Source organism: Ovis aries, chromosome 12 (assembly GCF_016772045.2).
Source record: "Ovis aries strain OAR_USU_Benz2616 breed Rambouillet chromosome 12, ARS-UI_Ramb_v3.0, whole genome shotgun sequence".
Classification (NCBI taxonomy): domain Eukaryota; kingdom Metazoa; phylum Chordata; class Mammalia; order Artiodactyla; family Bovidae; genus Ovis; species Ovis aries.
In genome coordinates, this window is record NC_056065.1 from 45,063,083 (window position 1) to 45,077,637 (window position 14,555).

The 14,555-nt window shown below is 58.6% G+C and overlaps 1 protein-coding gene across 7 annotated transcripts in view; it reads right to left on the bottom strand.

The window, feature by feature from the left end:
* The window catches only part of LOC101115890 (calmodulin-binding transcription activator 1), a 91,581-nt gene extending 79,173 nt beyond the window's left edge, over nt 1-12,408 (bottom strand). For all 7 annotated transcript variants that reach the window (XM_042257322.2, XM_042257323.2, XM_042257320.2 and 4 more), the window contains exons 1-2: nt 12,352-12,408; nt 5,408-5,542 (exon numbers count right to left, since the gene is read on the bottom strand). The gene's annotated coding sequence lies outside the window, so the exon portion shown is untranslated. The remainder of the gene's footprint in view (nt 1-5,407; nt 5,543-12,351) is intronic.
* Between the last annotated feature and the right edge of the window lie 2,147 nt (nt 12,409-14,555).

Here is a 14,555-nt window from a genome sequence, read left to right on the forward strand (position 1 = left end):
TTAGGCAGTGCTTCTTCTCACTTACAGAGCGGACCCCTGTGTCTAAGCCTCCGAAGTTTGTGCAGAGTGCTCCCAGAGGAGGAGGGCATGGACCTCCCTTGGGCACCAACTCAGCCTGTAATTCAGGCACTCTCCAAAGTCAAGACCATTCACAGATGCTCTATGTCTGATCTGAAAGACTCTCCTGAATTTTGTATTCTACTCCATGAAACAAACCTTTGTTTTAGTAAAAACAGTGGCCTTTCAAATTAGTTACAACTAGATTACTTACACCGTGCTCCTCCCCTGCCCCCCATCATCTGGTAGAAGTGATGCGTTTTCTGATAAGCTCTGTGGATGTTCTCCCTGGTTGACGGTTTGTCATGCAATAGGCCCAGAGGAGGGTGGCTGGGAGGTGGGTTGGGGAATCTGCAGGAGGGAGGGAGCCAGGCCAGGAGGAGCCAGCAAGGTACATACATCAGAGAGCCCCAGGGGTGTCCCCATGGGGGCAGGAAGCATCCAGAAGCTTCTGGGGCCAGTCTCACAGCTGGAATGGCTCCCTCCTGTTGCCACTGGGCTGCGCCTCTGACCTCAGGGTCAGTGTGTGGTCTCCCACTCCTGGTGGGTGGAGGCTGCTATTAGAAACCAGCCGGCAGGGGAGAGGCTGGCAGGAGCATGGCCACAGGCCAGGGGCAGGAGGCTGGGAGGTGAGGGGAGGTGGACAGAGCTGGGGACCCATCCCAGCTACACATCTTCTAATAGCACTGAAGGTTTGGTCACAGAAGGCCCAACAGGGAGACCAAATCCTGCTTTTTCTTCCCTCCACCTCCTTACAGGAGGGCAAGGTTTCCATCTTCCACACTTCTAATCCAGAGCCCGGCTGCCCCAGAGGCTGCCTTACTGGGTACTCTACTCTGGGCCTGGTGACCTGGACACCAGGTCACAAGTTGCCAGGGTGTCCGCCCTGCCCCCGAAGCAGGCCCCTAGGTGATGAAACAAGAGCTACTGCTCACCGCTGTGCCTCAGATGACAAGGTCCTTCCCCCACTGAAGGTCAGCAGGAGGCCTGCCCAGATGGCTGGCCGGCTGAACCCAGGAAAGCTGCATCCGTGCCTCCCTTCAATCCTCTCACCCGGACAGGAGGCTCAGCCACCCAGAGAAAACTGAAAATAGTCTAAGAATAAGCTGCTTAGTGGGCTTTGGAGAGGGGCCCAGCAGGTGGGGGCGGGGCCAGGGCCTGGGGGAGCATTAGCTGGTTGCAGAGGAGGGAACCAGGCACCCTGAACTTCCACTCACCTCTTCCAGGGACGGGGTTACTTAAAGGTGTCCCAGGGCCCTTGGCCAGATGTGAGCACCATCCCCTCGGTTCTAGAGCTGCAGGATCAAACCACCTGGGTTTATGCTTTTTGCAAACACAGCCCAGCCAAGGCCATCTAAACACACAGCATCTCCTCCCCACACTCAGCAGCGCCCTGGCTGTCTCCACAGGACCCGAGGTGGCCAGGAGTGACACCAGAGGCCTTCCAGAAATGGTCTCCAGGGTAAACTGGCTGCTTGACTGCCTCTAACCTGGAAGAGGCCCCACTGCTCCCCAAAGGCACGGCTGACCCGCCCCAGACCACCCTGGGATCCTGGTGCAAGCAACCTGTGGAAATTTGCTCTGAATCTGAACGTCTGGGAGAAGGAATGGTGAAACTGGTAGCTCACTGAGCGCCTTGGGTGAAGGAAGCGACTGTTGCACCTCCTGGGACCCTTGCTGTTCCCTCCCCGCAGGGGAGGCTCTTTCCCATTCCTTAGCCTGGCTGCTGCCTGCTCAAGCTGGAGATCTCAGCGGAAGAGACACTTCCTCCGGGAAGCCTTCCTGAACACCGGGCTGGATGCAGCTCTCTTGATGTTTCCAGTGGCACTTCATTCATTCACGCAATCATCCCTAAGACAGATAGGAACTGTGGGCCGCAATCTGCCAGCTTATGCTAGGTGCGGGGTGCGGGGGGTGGGTGGGTGGCAGGCACACAAGGCCTGTGCCCCCTCTAGAGCTCACAGTGAGGGGCAGGGGTGTGTGTGGGGGTGGAGGCCCCTAGGTCTGGGGGAAGTGATGCAGCGCCCGCGACCCCAGGGACTGCGCTCCCCAAAGTCGGCTTGGAGCGGGTAGATGCCGGTGGCGGTAGATGCCGGTGGCTGCGGTTCTTCCCGGTTCTCCCCCTCCCCCGTTTCCACGCGCTGTCTCCCCTTGGATGGTTGTGTCCTGCTGAGATTTGGGGGACGCGGAGCCCCTGTGCAGATGACCCCCTGCGGGGACGATCGCCTCCCACCCGCTCTGGCTGCTCAAACAAAAGCTGTGCCCCAGCTGCGGCCGCTAAGCGCGTGGATTCCGTGTCCGCGTCCCCCACCCAGTCTTCAGTTTGGCAAGCAAATCGATATTTTAAACAAACGAAAGCAGAAATTCTCTTCCCACACAACTCTCCCTCTCTGGGGAGGGGCAAAGAGCGCCCCCAGGATCGCGAGCAGGGCAACGGACGCGGGGCGGGGGCTGGGACCAGAAACTCGCGCATCCAGAGGCGGCCGCCGGCACGGGAGCGCGCAGCCCTGGCCGCGCGTCCCTGTCTCTCCCCTCAGCGGGCGAGGGCCTAGCGGTGCCGCAGTCCGCGGGGCGGGCGCGGGCGCAGCTTGCCCGCCGCTTCGCGCAGGACTACTGCATTGCAGCTGCGCCGGGCGTGCAAGCGTGCGTGTGTGCATGCGTGTGTGTGCGACTGTGTGTGTGCACGCAGCCGCGCCCCAGTTTGCCAGGCGCTGCTGTCCCCGCGCTCCCTCCCGTTCCGCCGCCGCCCCTCCCCCTCGCCGCAGCGCGCGCGCCCGCACGTCCCCGCGGCTCTAACTGCGAATTTGCCCGGTAACCGTGGGGGCGGGAGGTTCTGAGCCGAGGAGCTGCGGAACCCGAGGGGAGGGGAGCCGAGAGGAAGGCTTCAGACACCCTGGCCGCTGCGGCATCTTCTGCGACACGCTTCTCCACTGCCGGGTCAGAGGGTTGGCCAGAGCCCTGGGGACACCCACCCTCTGGGCTGTCCCAGCCGTCCTCTCTGCACTGAGAGGATTATGCCCCCGGCGCTGTGGCTGCCCCCCGACTCCCTGCCCTCATTATTTATCAGGCTGGATAAATGCGGGTGGCTAAGTCACTTGTATTCATTGAAGGGGGCGGAGGACTAGAAGGACGTTTTACTCCTCTACTCTGGCAGGGTGGGGGGTCTCATGGTTCCTGTGCTTTGGACCCCTTTCGCCTCCCACTATTGAAAGGATGCCTGGTCAAGCCTAAAGGGAAGGAGATTCACGGGGTCCTTCCAGGCCCCCATCTACTCTCTGTCTGGGGGTGGTCCTGCCTTCTCCCCACCCACCTCCTGTTATCTCTCCTGTGTATTCTGCCAGGGGCTGGGGCATGTTTATTTCAACTGGAGGCCTAGGGAGGTCAGAGCTCCAAGTCTCTGCAGAGGGGGCTGCTGAGGAGCAGTGTCCACCTTGGCCGAGGACTCAGGGGTGTGCTTCTTATGGAGCAGTTAAGGTGGCTTCCCTTCCCCATGGTTCCTGTCATAGCATCTTCCCCTGCAGGCACCCTCCTGGATAGCTGGCTCTCTGTCTTTCCCGCCCCTGGGAGGCCAGGGGTGGGGGTGGGGCAGCTGATGTTTCCTGTGCTTCCAGGTGAGGCTCTGCCTGGCTGGACTTGGCTCTCTGAAGTGCTCCATCTCCCAGGCAGGTCCCACACTGACTGGTCCCAGCAACCTTCAGTCACCCTGGAGAGGTGACCTGGTCACTGAGGGAGAGCCAGGGCTCTGCAGACTTCCCTGTTCCCTATCCCATTTGTTCTGCAAAACTGAAACCGGATTTCCTGAACGGGAGCCCCTGGTCACCCTGCCCTTCTCCGTTACACCCTGCGGGTCATCCGGCTGGCTGCAGCCTTGGCCAGGGTGGCTGCCAAGGCCAGCCTGGTGCTCCCAGGCAGCCACTGCCAGGCGCAGATGCCTGCTGACCCAGAGCCACCTCTGGGAACAGCTCAGAGGGTTCAGTGGCTGGGGTGGCTGCCAGGCACCCTGTCCCTTCTGGGGCCAGGGCTGCGATGAGGCTGAAGTTTGCACCCTGGGTGGCTCAGGAAGGCTGCCAAGGCATGCACCCATGCCCAGAGATCCTCCAGCAGCCAGCAGCAAGGGGAGGTCTGAGAGGGGAGAAGGCAACGGGCTGCTGTGGATGGGGAAAGGGAGCTTAAGGAACTGACCCTACAGAGGGCCCTGGGTGAGCTTAGCCGAGACCTAACACCTTGGCTTGGCATGGTCTCCAGCAAGGGATCCCACAATTGGGCATCTCTGCAGCTGCCCTGATATGAAGGGCAGGTTCAGTCATCCTTCCCATTCTGTCTCTGTCCAGAGCAGACCATCAGCTCAGCCCTCCAGCCAATTTCGGAGCTTCCTTTGGGCATGTCCAGGCATGGAAGGGCAGTCTCTGACCTTAGCACCCTCCTCCCCAACACCCCACCACCCCTGTGGAGCAGGGCAGCTGCTCTTAGAGAAGCAGCCTCAGCCATCACATCCAGCCTCCTCCCTTGGAGCCACTTGGGGCTCCCTGGCCCTCGGCCCTCAGCCCTGATGGTGATCCCGGGCTTGTGTCCGATGCTCTACGGGACCGTGTGCGCTCAGTCGCTCAGTCGTGTCAAACTCTTTCGCAGCCCCATGGACTGTAGCCCGCCACGCTCCTCTGTCCATGGAATTTTTCAGGCAAGGATACTGGAATGAGTTGCCCTTTCCTACTCCAGGGTATCTTCCTGACCCAGGGATCAAACGTATGTCTCCTGCATTGGCACGCGGGTTCTTTACCACTGTGTCTCCTGGGAAGCCCGTATAGGGCAGAAGCCGAAGTAAAAATAGCCTAGAGGCAGGAGTGATGGGTGGGGAAGAGTTTCCATAAGAAGGTTTGGCTTATGGTCTTTAAAAGGCAGAAGCACTGGACACACAGCCCCGAAGTCCAGCCTTAGAATCAGAAAGAAGCCCATCGTGGGCTGCCTTCCCCCGGCCTTGCCTCTGAGAGGCTCAAGGCTTGGCGATGGCCTCCAGGAGCCCCTCTGCTTCCAGGAACTGCCCTGGATGGGTGGCGGTGGGGCGGTAGGGGATGCTTCGACCTGGCTGCTCCAGGGCTGTTGAGAGAGGCTCAGCAACTTGGGGGTTTGTCTGGCTGCTCAGATCCCCTGGCAGGCCCTGGGCCCAAGCTCACAGACTCACTGTGTCCCAGGGAAAGGCCGAGATTAAGGTGAGTCTCACCAGGTAAGACTTGGGCCCCGAGCAGAAGTCAGGACACCTGGGTGCTTCCTCCTTTCTCACACCTTGTGCACAGGGTTCCCGGGTGTCCCTCTCCCTTGGGGTTTGGCAAGTTGACCTGAACGCCCTTCTTACCGTCCAGTGACAGCCAGTCGTGCTGGGAGGACGGGAGTGTGGGCAGGGCCCGAGCTTTGTACTCAAACACCACCGAGTTGGAGATGATCTGGTTGTTGAAGGCAACTTGTAGAGTCACAAGACCAGTGTCGTGGGCTGAAAGCAAAAGAAAGACCAGTCAGGGCTGGGGTGGGTGGAGCATGGACACCCCCCGCCCCGCAACCTTGTGTACCACCCCAGGGCCTGGAGGAGCCTCTTCCCTCTGCTCCTCATGGATTAGCCCTGCCTGGGCCTGCTCATTCCTCGAGGCCAAAATGCAGTGCTGCTTCTATTAGAAGGCTTCTCGGGGGGCTGCACTCAGCCATCGCCCCTTGATCACTCTAGTTTGTCATTGCCTGTTTGCTCCCCTGCCTGTTGGGAGGACGGGGACTGGGAGCTCAGTATAGATTTGTTGAATGAATGAGTGAATGGATGAATGAACGGTCCTCCACTCCACCGCATGGCTGACTGAGTCCTCCCCCTCCAGTCCATCCTAGGGGGGAGAGGTTGGGTTCACGTCCAGCATTTCCTTTGTGCTCATTTCTGTTTCGTCCTTCCCTGCAAGCATGTCCTGACTCACTTAGCATGGCCTGCCTTGTATTTTCAGAAGTTCTGCCTCCCTGATAGAGGCAAGGGCTTCGTCTGTGCCTGTTACTCTGAGTCCAGTGGGGGCTGGGCTGGGAGCTGGCAGGAAGCTTGTCCCTCCCTCTCAATGCCTGGACAGCAAACTTTGGAAAGACAGGCCCTTATGGGCCTCAGCAGCTGTTCTGACCCCAGCACAGGGCCCAGTGAAAACTTCTGGTTGAGTAATGCATGGGACGTTCTCACTGTCCTTGGCCTTGGGCAGAGACCTGCTTTGTTTCTGGGGGAGAGGCTGCTGTTGAAGTCTTGGGGGCTGGGGGTGCTGTGCGGACTGCTCCGCCCCACCAGGCCTCATCCCCCCACCCCCACCGGGAGACAGCAGGGTTCTGTGCTCTCTGCCCTGCTTGTCTGGAACCAGCGATTGGGGCCTCCCCAGGACAGGTTTCCAGGGAGGACGCACCCAGGGATCGTGTTACTGTTTGGGCTCTTGGTTTTCCGAAGCTTAGCCTGGAGGAAGCTGTCCAAGTCAGCTGCTCCCGGGGGCAGAGGAAGGCTCTGGCTTCCCTGGGAGGACGGGTGGTGTAGGCTCACTTCCCGTGGGAAAACCAACTCATCCACTTGTGACATCTCTCCATCCCAGGTGGAGGTGTTACATCATTGTCCCCAGAGTGGGTCTTCAGGAAGTCATTGCCCCAGGATGACCCGCAGGCTTATTGTCCCCCTGTGCTTTCTGCCCTGTTGTGGCTCCTCAGATCCAGGTCACAAGCTGGCTCTGTGGTGGGTGGGTGGGTGGGTGGGGGGCAGTGTCCTGCAGGACCTCCTGCCATGCCTCTCTGGGCAGGGAGCCCCAGCCAAGTCCCGGCTCCAGCTACATCCCCAGGGCAGACCTCTGAGCTCATGGTCACTCGCCTTCCCTGGTGATTTGCCTGGCTCACCAACAGGAGGGCAGGGCGTCAGTGTGCATCCATCTGAGCCCGCCCAGCTCTGCTCCTCTGAACACACCCTGCTGGCCCTGGGGAGTTCAAGGATTCCCTGCACCAGATGTTCCAGCCGGAAGGTCCTCCCCCGCCACTGCTCATCTTCCACCACCTCCTGGCACGTGCACAGCCTGCAGTGACACTGGGATGGTGGCAGATCCAAAGGTGCCCCGTCTGTCCCCAGAGAGATGCAACAGAGAGCACCTGTCACCGTCTCCTGGGTCTCAGCCCAGCAGCCCCATGCACATCACTCAGGGTATTTCCTGGAGTCTCTTTCCTTCCCCTGCATTCAGTCCATTAGTTGAGTCCTGGGTCCATTGACTTCTCTCCATCTCAACAGCCACCATGCCAGCCCAGGCTGTCATCACTTCTTCCTGCCCAGATGCCTAGACTCCTGCATTAGCCTCCTGCCAAGGGCAACCTCAGCACACCCGAGACCTACCTGTCCCTGCTGGGATGGTGTCGGGGGGCCACACTTGGGAGCCCCCACAGGGCACAGGTGGGAGTGTGTTCCCCGGGAGAGCCTTCCTCCTTAAGCTGGGAAGGATTACCCCTCTGCTGATTCCTGTGGTTTCTCTGCTTCTTTCTACCCTCCTACAATCCATTCTTCTACACACCCAGAATAATCTTTAATTTTTCAAAAAAGGTGTTTTTGCTCTTTATTTGGTGGTGGCGGGCGCAGCACGTGGATCTGCGTTGCGTCATGGGGGATCTTTTGTTGCAGCATGCGGACTCTGACTGCGGCTCACAGGCTCAGTAGTTGCGGCACGCAGGCTGCATTGCCTTAGGGCATGTGGGATCTTAGTTCCCCGACCAGGGCTTGCACCCACGACCCCTGCAATTCAAGGTGGATTCTTAACCATTAGACTGCCAAGGAAGTCCCCACCCAGAATCATCTTTCAAAAACATAATTTTGGTCAGGCCACTCCCCACTTAAAACGAGTGGCTTCCATTGCAGATAAAAGCAAATCAGACTCCTTCTTATGACTCAGAAGGTGGGACATGATTTGGACCCTGTCATCTTCTCCACCCTAGCTGTCTCCCACCTTTGTGTTTCTCCAACTTACCCAACCTGTTCCTGCCTCAGGGCCTTTGCACCTCCTTTGCCCACAGTCTGGAGGCTTTTCTCCTACTCTTCCCAGGACTGGGTGCATCTCATCATTCAGGTTCCAGCCTAATGTCTCAGCCTATGGGAGGCCTTCCCTCATCAGTCTGTCCAAAGGAACCTCCCTTACTGCATTACCATCTTCTAGTGTCCTGGTATCATTTTCTCCAGTTACCCGGGTTATGTCTTTGTTTCCTTGTTTTTTTTTTTTTTTTTTTGTTTTGTTTTCTACAGTAGACTGTAAGTTCCAGGAGAGATGGGTGCTGGTCTGTTCTGATTTCCTCTTTATGTCCAGGGTCAAGGTCAGTGCCTGGACTGTTACAGTCTCTCAGTAGGTGTTTGTTGAATGAATTGCTTAAAAACCACAGTACGCTTACTCATCTCTCTCTTTTTTTTTTTTAAATGATGGGAGGAGTGATGATGTGCAGGGGGAACATGGTGTTTTGTTTTGTTTTTGGCTGTGCTGGGTCTTCGTTACTGTGTGGGCTTTTTCTAGTTGCGGTGAGAGGTGGCTGCTCTTCATTGCAATGGGTGGGCTTCTCATTGTGGTGACTTCTCTTAGTGAAGACCACGGGCTCTAAGTGTAAGGGTGTCAGTAGTTCCAGCACTCAAGCTTTAGTAGTTGTGGCTCCCGGGCCCAGGAGCACAGGCTCAGTAGTTGTGGTGCGTGGGCTTATTTGCTCCTTGGCATGTGGAATCTTCCAGGATCAGGGATTGAACCAAGTCTCCTGCATTGGCAGGCAGATTCTTTACCACTGAGGGAAGCCCTGCTCATCTCATTTTGAACTTCATTTTGCCTTTGGTGCCTCCAAGGACACCAGGAGAGAGCGCCAAAGAATTGATGCCTTTGAACTGCGGTGTTGGAGAAGACTCTTGAGAGTCCCATGGACTGCAAGGAGATCAAACCAGTCAATCCTAAAGGAGATCAGTCCTGAATATTCATTGGAAGGATAAATGTTGAAACTGAAATTCCAATACTTTGGCCACCTGATGGCAAGAACTGACTCACTGGAAAAGACCCTGATGCTGGGAAAGATTGAAGGCAGGAAGAGAAGAGGACGACAGAGGACGAGATGGTTGGATGGCATCATGGACATGAATTTGAGCAAGCTCCAGAAGTTGGTGATGGACAGGGAAGCCTGGTGTGCTGCAGTCCATGGGGTCACAAGGATTTGGACACAACTGAGCGACTGAACTGAAGTGACTGACTCCAAGGACTCCAGCATGGGACTGTCTGAAAGTCCCAAAACAAAGCCTTCTTGTTGTTGGCAGCAGGGGTTGGGTGGGTGGCGAGTGTCCTTCATCTTCTCCTGAGCCTGCGTTGCCCTTCCTAATTCCCAAGTCCTCTTTCATTGCCGCTTCACTTGGGCTCAGTGACCTGACTTGGTTGTCTCCCTCCTGACCTTGGAACATTCCTGGAATCTCGCAGGAGGGAGTTTCCATGCCTGTGTCTTCTGCAGCCAGTGATGGAGGGGGAGCAAGAACCGTGTGCTTGGTCAGGGTCAAGTCCCTCCATCCGTGTTGCCTGGGCATGTGCACCAGGCCGGTGGGCGGGGGCAATCTGCATGCCCTGTGCCCCCTTCTCCCATACTAGTTCCCCAGGTGACCTGGCTTGTGCTCACAAGCCTCTGAGGCCTTCTTGTCAGCAAGGCCAGTTTGGTTCTCCTTTTAAGGGTTCTTCATTTAAGATCAGCTCCAATTTCCCTGAGCCTTTGGGAGACCCAGGGCAGAGGTCCTCAAGCAATCAGCATCATCCCCCAAGCCAGGGTGTGGCTTGTTTGCATGACCGACTCCTTCCTGACTGAGAGTTTCCTGGGGTCAAGTTCAGGGTTAGGGGTCTTAGCCTCCATTTCAGGTGCATACCGGTTACTGGCAAACTGCTTGATGAATGAATGCGTGCAAAAGCCAGGGCTGTTTTGCAGAGTAACATGTTTCCATTTGGGCCTCAAAAGAGGGATGTCCAAATAGGATCCCCCTCTTTGTGGTTAGGGGTAGAACCCTGGCTCTCAGGCTGCCTGAGCCTCCCTGGGTCCAAGATGCAGGATGCTAGGGGACCCTGAGCCGCTGGGAGACATAGTGGCCTAGGCAGACTCTCCTGTAAGCTGCCTGCTCTGGGGACCCAGAGATGCTCTGGGTCCAGGAGAATTGCCTGCTGAGACCTAAACAGCGATGGATCCCTCTCCCCAGTCCCCTACCCACTGCCGAGGACAGAGAGAGCAAGGCCTCGCTCATGAGAAGCTTCATGGATTGAGCCTGTGAGCCGGAAGCTTCCTGGACCTGCCCTGCTCTCGGTCCTTCTGCATCTGGCCGGTGGTTTTTAGGGATGCAGAAGAGGGGGCTCAAGAGGTCAACCCCCGGGCTCACGCCACCAGATGGGAACTGGCTGATCTGGGATGCAAGAAGTGACTGCTCCAGCGCCCGGGGGTTTGCCAGGTCCTGGCCTGGGACACCATCCAGAGGGCACACAAAGGCCGGCCTTTTTTTTTTTTTTTCGGAGGGGTCAGATAACTCAGGACAGGCAAGGTCTGGGTCCTCAGCCAGGCAAGAACCAGGTACAGGAAGTGGCATCTATTTATAGGTCGGGCCAGTGCCGTTCCAGCAGCAGGTGATAAGTGGGAAGGTTAATAACACACTGCCCCTTCCCCCTCTCTCGCCAGCAGAGGTTGGGGGCTGCATTAGCCGCAAGCAGCCCCGAGCTGGGATAGGCTGGCCCAGCCTGGCTGACGTCCAGATGGCTGTGCTCCAGCCCCAGGAGGGCTGCTGGGAGCCTGGGAGCAGCAGGACCAAGTGGAGCCAGCCAGGCCGCTGATGGGGGCAGGGCCAGCAGGGGAGGCCGCCAGGGGCAGCAGCCCTGGCTCCCTGGGTGTTTGTGGTGAAGAGGTTGCTCTATTCAAGTGGAAGCTGAGCCGGTGCGCCGAGCCCTGGAGCAGGGCATTCTGCTCTGATGGGCTTTGTGGGGAGATGGAGAGAGAAGAATGTTCCATGTCAGCTCGGGAGCTCCAGGTTGGGGGCATGGTGGGGGTGAGGCAGACGTCTAGGGTGGCCAGAGGTTCAAGCTGGACCACCCCAGGTAAACCAGGCCCCTGGCACCGACCAGTTCTACTCCTGACTTGGGGACCCCGCCCCCACTTCTCTTCCCCGCCACCCCCCGCCCCAACCCTAGCTCCACAGGGAGCTCTCTCTTTCTCTCTCTCTCTCTCTCCCCTTTTGTAGTCACCTTGGCTTCAGATGACATGGAGTGGGACTCTTCACCCTCACCACCCGCCTCCTCCTCTGCCTCTCTGTCCATCATCTGGGCCAGCCGGACAGGTCATCCCTGGGACTAATGATATCTGGGAAGGGCAGGTCGAGGGGTCACACCAGCGTCAGCCCAGGGAACAGAAAACTATGAGCAGATTCGAGTAGCTATCCACCCCCTGTCTGTGACATGCCAGGCACTTTTCAAGCCCTGGGGGGGGCACATGGTGACCAAAAAGACACAGACTGTCCCCTGGAGCCCACAGGCCAGTGGGGGGGTAGTGACGACCAGAGGCCAAGAGCAAGACAGGGACACCAAGCTATGTGGACGATGATGAGCCCTGCCAGAGCGAGAGGGAGAAGGCCAGAGCCGTGGGAAGAGCACACGGGGCAGGGGGCACTGTCCCCGAAAATGGAAGGAAACCTCGTGCCTGTACCTTCTGGCCGTGGGGCAGCTGGAATCACCGATGTATAAACGGAGTTTGTGCGGATTAGTCTCAGTTTGATGCCCCCTCCCCGGTGGCCTGCTGGGTCTTCTCCATCCCTCTCCGACCTGCTCTGATTCCCAGGGGACTGGCCCTGTGGCCAGCATGACGTGGGCTCTCTTGTTCTTGTGACTTCTGCTTGGCTTGGGCTATGGGAGAGGGCTGCTTTGTGGCCCCGACCCCAGATGTAGCTCCTGTCTGGACCCCTCCACCGCTGTGCTCTCAGCAGCTCCCATCACACTTCAGGTGGAGACTGGTTAGAGCTTCCTGCTGCGGCCAGTCCTGGGTGTGCCCACCTGGCTCGAGGGTTGACTAAATAGTCCTCCATCAAGTTCTCTTCAAAACCCAGCCCACCTCACCTGTGCCCCTGTTTCACTGACGTTCTAATAGCTGATCTGGGGCTCACCCCTTCACAGCGCAGGAAACTGAGGTTCAGAGAAATGGCGCAACGTGCCCAGGTCACCTTCCTCGCCCGCTGACCCAGAGCCCAGCTCTCCGGGGCCCCTGTGGCCTCCTCGGACAGGCGGCCTTCTCTCTCACCTGGGCAGTAGCAGCGCAGCACGCCGGGCTGAATCAAGGACGCAGGCACCGAGATCTGGTCGAACAGGCAGCTGTAATTATTGCTGGCTTCTTGCCAAGGGCCTGTGATGAGAACCTTCACTCCTCCCTGGAGGGAACAGAGGCCGGCAGGGGGCGGGGGTCAGCCACACTGGGACAGGGGCCTCCACGGCTGCACCGCTCAGATGGCGGGCCACACCCCTAGCCCACAGTCCTGAGACAGTGGTTCTCAAATGTGGCAGGGAGAAGGGCCCCAGTTCTCCTCCCCCTGGTGTGCAGAGGCCCCAAGACACCCTTTGCCTTTCACAGCTGTCATCCTACAGGGGGATGGCAGTTCTGACCCCTGATCCCCTCCCGAAAGAGAAACTTTCAGCTCTAGCCAAAAGGGGGCACAGTTTGCCACACCTTTCCCCTCAGGATGCACCTGAGAAGCTGGCCGGGGCGGTGGGGGGGCCCTGTGGAAGGTAGTGGAGGGGCAGGAGGGCGCGTTCTCTTTCATCTGCTTGCGCACAGACTGTGGGAACTCTGAGCTGTGGAAACAGGCCTGGGCATCTCAGTGGCCCCCCAGGGAGTGGACATGGTGATGGCAAGGATGAGGGGAGACCCAGGATGCCCAGGGTGTGGTGGGAGAGCCAGGGAGGTGGATGCAGATGGCGATGGGAAAGACATTGGAAGGAGCGTTCCGAATGGGAGGGGCACAGAGGTCGCTCTGGGCTGGACAGGGCGGGGCAGGGGGGGTGGCTTCCTGCTGAACGCTGGGGACGGGGTGAGACTGTGCATGGCCTCCTGCCTCTGGGTTGAGCCACCCTCTGTGCTGCCGGCATGGCCTGCAGCCCCCTGACTGTGTGTGCACATTGTACATGCAGCCCCTGATGTGCTTGTAGCCTGGCTGGGCTGCAGCTGCTCCCACAGGGCGGGGGTGGGGCAGGGGGAGGGAGGAGGGGGGATGGCGGAGGGTGGCTCAGATGACCTTGCTCAGCTCAAGGGGAGAGGGCCCCGGAAACGCCCAGGCGCAGGAGGGTGCAGGAAAGGAATCAGCACTCCCTGCCCGCCTGCTGGAACCAGCCAGGGCAGCCCCACAGCACACAGAGTGGCCTCACGTCTCAGCGCCCTGGGCAGTCCTGTTTTATTGTCCGAGCTTAGTGAGGTGCAGAGGGTGAGGTGGCTGGCCTCTAGGGCTCCCCTGGCTCTCCTAGGGTGGGCAAACCCAGGCTCCAGCCGCCTTGCCCAGCAGGGGGCCAAGAGCTGCCCAGGACGGGGTGAAGGGCACCACCTAGTGTCCAGGCAGAAGTCAGGAGGCACCCTGCTAGAGACCGGGGTGCTGGAGGACGGGTGAGGAGCGCCTCACTTCTCCAGGCCAGAGAGGCCAGACCCCAGCTCTCCTGCTGCTCCGAATGGCAGTGAGACACTCTCTCCTGCTCACTGACCCGTTCTTGGGTGACCTGTCCTTGGCACTGGCCCATCCATGCCCCCAGCCTCAACATAGCACTTGCTTTGGAGGCTCCCCACAAGGTTCCTGGAAGCAGACCTGGCCTTGGGCGTCCATAGTGAGAGGCTTAGAGGTGGGTCCCCCATGGGCCAGCACAGAAAGGAGATTCCCCCCAGAAGGGGCTCTCCCAGACTGGAAGGGGCTCTCCCAGACTGGAAGGCATTTTCCATGTGATCTTAGATGGGCCTTCCTTCCTCTGCCTGGAATGGCTAGAAAAATCAGCTTCCTGCTAGACAACCAAAGTTTAGAGGGCAGTAGAGAAGGAAATGGTAACCCACTCCAGTGTTCTTGCCTGGAGAATCCCAGGGATGGGGGAGCCTGGTGGGCTGCCATCTATGGGGTCGCAGAGTCGGACATGACTGAAGCGACTTAGCAGTAGTAGTAGCAGCAGAGAGACCTCAGGACCAAGAGCCAAAAGCAGGAGGCCTGCCCCTGCCTTCCAGTAGCTGTGTGTCCTCAGGCAAGTGGCCCACCCTCTCTGTGTGGCATTTGAACTCTAGGCACGCTCTGGCCTTAACAGTCTTTGGTTCTGACATATGGACCCAAGGAGAGGTTTGGAGTTCTGTCAGTGTGGCGGGTCCCTGGGCTGGGAGTGGGTGCCTGGCTGGGAGTTGTGCCACATGACTAGGGAGAACCTAATTTTGGGGTGCCTGGGAGCGCCTGAGACCAGGTTGGGGTACAGTGGTCCTTGGATCCT